We start from the raw sequence: 4413 nt of genomic DNA, 5'->3' as shown, positions 1-4413 counted from the left end.
GGCCTAAGCGCCAATAAATTAGTTAGGGCTCTGTGCTACTAAAAGAACATATGTGGGTTATGTACAATTTATCCAATAAAACAAGTGTTGGATATCATACGCTCCAGTAATTCAGCTAGCTAGCTAGCCAGATTTCTTGCATTAAAATTAATGCAAGAAATTAATCCCATCAAATTATTTGCATACATTACTACTTAAAGATTACTATACATCAAATTCCATTTCCGTGTGCATGAGAGAGAGAGAGAGAGAGAGAGTGTGTGTGAGGGACAGAGAGAGAGAGTCACATCCAGAGAACAAATTGAGTCACTGACAATTCTGTACAAAGCTAGAGAGAATCTTTACAGAGAGTAGTTCAGGCTATCAATGGAGTTCACTTGCACATACATGTAAACTTTCAGCTCAACATCATATATTAATCTATGAATAGGGTCTTCTGCCAATGAAGTAAACATGACAAAGATGTTTACAACCTATATATATCTTTATACATTGACAGAATCACAGTCCCATAAAAATCAAAACTTTCCTTCCCAAGACTTACAATCATTTCTTAAAATCTCTGAAATCTTTCCTTCCATTATACCTGAGCATGTGATAAAAGATATAAGATCCAAACATGTGTTTAATAGGGTAACACGTTTCATTTATCATAAGTTAATCAGACAACAATGAGAAATATTTCCGTTTATGAATCACTAAAAACACGAGTCAAAACTTTCCGAAACTGCACCAAAATAACATTACAAGATCATTTCCAAACTTGTAGGTTGATCTTTAAATATCTCAATTAACACTAACAATTATATTGGATCTTCCAAATAGTTAACAAAATGGCTTAATTAAGAAAACCTTGGCTTCTTGATCTTGAAGATTGATTTCGCAAACAAAGATTATCTTTAATTAGGGCCTGCATGAAAAGTAAAAGATTATCAACACCAAATCAAGTACAAAAATGCAGTCCAAATCAAGTACAAATATATCAATAAGAAAACCCTATCACATGATCATAGATGGAAAATTTTCCCTTATAGATGAAATAATGTGTTTCTTGACCTAAATAATTAGCTTGAAACGGTAAACAAATATCTAGTACAGATATACCCATATATCTGAATCGTGATGCCTTGTGTTCTATCCCACAAAAAGAACAAGAAGCCCGGGATTATTCTTATTATTTACGCTGTGGAAGAGAGGCAAGAAATTGCTCTAATCACTGCAAAGCAGAAGAGATAATTTGCTAGTATCAAAATGAAACTTGCCCAAAAGGCAGCCCCTTAATTAATCAAAATGAAACATGAAATAACCATTGAATCAACACATAAATTAGATCATATCTAAAACATAGAACTTCAAGGGCATGAAATAAATACTCAAAAAAAAAACATGAAAATATATAGAATGAAACTTTAGACTATAGAGAGAGAAAGAAGAGATAATTTACTAGCTTAAAAAGGGTAGTCCGTCAAAATGAGACTAACCAATGAAATCAACTAATCAATTATAAATCTAAAACATAGAACTTAATGGACATGAAAACAAGTACTCAAAACATAAAAAATTTGAAAATTTGAGACTAGAGAGAGAGAGAGAAAGAGAGAGAGGGTATGCTTGGCTCCTCGCACGCCACCCATAGTAGCCAATCTTGAGCTCAAAATATTGATTTGGTCTATATGTGTGGCATACAGGGAGCCAGGCACAACCCATGTCACCTTGCTCTTAATTTACTCATCATTTCTTCATCAAATTTCAAAACCCTAATCTTCAAAACCCTAATCTTAGAGAGAAAGGAGAGAGAAAGAGAGAGAAAGACCTAGGTATGCTTGGTTCCATGCACGCCACCCACAATATCCAATCAAGTAATTCACTATGAGATTGATCTATATGTGTGTGGCATACAGGGAACCAGGCATAACCCTTTTTTCATTCTTCTCCTCTTCCTTATCCTCTCTCTCTCTCTCTCCCTCCCTCTCTCTCTAGAACTCTAGAACTCTAGAGAGAGAAACAAATGAAGAGCTCAAGTGTAGAATTCTCTTCTATAGAGATGAAGAAAGAGACCCATGAGGGGGAAAAACTAATTAATCACTCCTCTTCTATGGATAGAGAAAGAATAGAGGAGAAAGAAAGAGCAAGAGAGAGATGGGCCAAGGGAGTGAAGTCAGGGAGGATTTATAGGCCAAATGACAAGATTTTTTTTCTTGTAATAAAAAAGGAAACTAATTAAAAATATTAAATAATAACAATAAGGACACGTTACACTCACCACCCAAAACCTCTCTTTCTCTTTCCTCACTTTAGGAAACCCTAGCTAAGCTATAGAGATAGACTCATGGATGGAGGCCAAACAAACAAAAGAAGCAAGCTCACATCATGATTAATTCATTCCAACCTAGCTAACTCTTTATATATTAACTCCTCTCTCTTTCTTTCTCTAGAAAAAGAGAAGCCATTAGCTTTTGATCTTTTTTTCCTCTCTCTAGAGAAAGTAAATGGGATGTCATGCATAGCACTTTCTTTCTACTCTCTCTGGACCGAGATTTGTCTTGGTGTGTTTGGATTAACCCTGGATTCTTTTCAAGCCAACCCCAGTCCACCAATCTCACTCATATCATAATAATAACCATATTGTTTATTAATATATTTCTCTTTACTTTTTGTTCCTTCACTTTCCAATTATAAACCCTTTTCCTCCCATGTGATGTGATTATTTCTAATGAAAATGATTTTTGAAAATGGAAGTGAATGTGTATCTTTTTTGTAACTCATGTTCATTTTAGTCGTATATGGTTGTCAAGATATATAGCCTTGTGTGGGTATGTACATTGCGTTTTACATTAAAACGAAGTAGATTTGTAAATATTCCATAAAATTATGAGTTCAAGTTATTTGTATATATTATAGTTTTTATTACTGTTTTAGTCTTTTAGTATGTCTAACCTTAAAAAGTTGCAGCTATATATATTTGTACTGTTCTTTACTAAATGATTAAAGTTGAGATATCTCTTCTTTATTTTGAATATAATGGTGGGATAGTAGTCCACTTTGTCATTCTAATATACTACAAAGTTATTAATAAAATTATAGTACGACAATTTGACATGGTTTAGTATTTCTCTAAACTTGTAGGATTTAAATTTTATGGTGAAAACTTCAAATTGTAGGAAAATGCTTATATATAAAATAGCATGTAATTCAAACAGTTGAATATTTTTCTAAATGGTAAATTTCAAGAAATATCCATCTATATCTGCTGTTTCCCCCCCATCTATTAAGTTGATATAAACCCTAACCTTCTTGTTATTTTTATTTGATACATTCTATTATCTTCTTTGTAGATGAGAACAATTTTTCATTCAATCTGTTACCTGGGCACAGCTACGAGTATATAAGATGCTGGCTTTTTGCTGAACTTAAAATACAAATTGGATTCTTGAAAACGGATAAAGATGAAGGAGATTTCTCGTAATTATTATTTCCTAAAATCAGGTGTCACATGCCAAATCTATAGTATACTAATCTCAACTTTATAATACCAAATTAACGACCCCCAGTAGGTATCATTGCCTTTTCAAGAAAAAGACATCTTCATGATTTCTTTTGTGAGAAGAGGTGAACAGAAATCCCTAGTGTTTCACTAATAAACTTTTAATAAAACGATAAAAAAGATAATAAATACAATAAGCCGCGAAGAAAAGAAACAAAAGACAATATGGAAAACCGATCGACCGGATAACAAGAGTTAAGGAGTCAATCATTCCACATTCTATTGATCGAATGTTATCACTTTCTGGGTTCGATTCCCATGTGCGACAAAGGCGCGATCCAAAAAAAATTGGCGTGATTCAAAAAAATTCTCTCTACACGTGTGCATGTGCATGAGAAGCGATATGGTGAGATGGTGAGGTAGTTTGTTTAACGTGTGATGGCTATTCTATACCGTTAGATTTAAATTAATGGCTAGATTTAAACTAATAGGTTAATTAATTAAAGATATGTGACCTCCACATTCATTTGATTTCTTGCCAAATTTTCTCTAGCCCTAGCCCTAACCCAAACCCTAACCCTAAACCTAAACCCAAACCCACTTACTCTTAACCTTAACCCTGATCCTAACCTGAGCACATATAAGAAAAAGATGAGGCGGGTTAGGGTTAGAGAATATTTGGTAGGGAAATCAAATAAATGTGGGGGCCACATATCTTTAATTAATTAAGTTATTATTTTAATTAATTAAACTGTTTGTTTAAATCTAACCATTAATTTGAATCTAATATATACACACACATTAGAAAAATGTAGAAACTTGGTGTCAAGCATAAATTTTGTACTTGGTAGTGAGATATCTCATTCTTATCTACTCTCTAACCTATGTGAATGTGTTCCCCTATTTGAATGAGGGGATAGGAATGAGTG

General features: G+C 33.3%; 1 long non-coding RNA gene across 1 annotated transcript; it reads right to left on the bottom strand.

The window, feature by feature from the left end:
- On the bottom strand, nucleotides 391-2367 carry LOC109822711. Its single transcript, XR_002242240.1, has 2 exons — nucleotides 2264-2367; nucleotides 391-910 (listed from the first exon to the last, which is right to left on the bottom strand). It is a non-coding gene; the product is annotated as an uncharacterized LOC109822711 (long non-coding RNA).

This window comes from Asparagus officinalis, chromosome 8 (assembly GCF_001876935.1).
Source record: "Asparagus officinalis chromosome 8, Aspof.V1, whole genome shotgun sequence".
Lineage (NCBI taxonomy): Eukaryota > Viridiplantae > Streptophyta > Magnoliopsida > Asparagales > Asparagaceae > Asparagus > Asparagus officinalis.
This window is presented reverse-complemented; position numbering and strand designations above follow the sequence as displayed.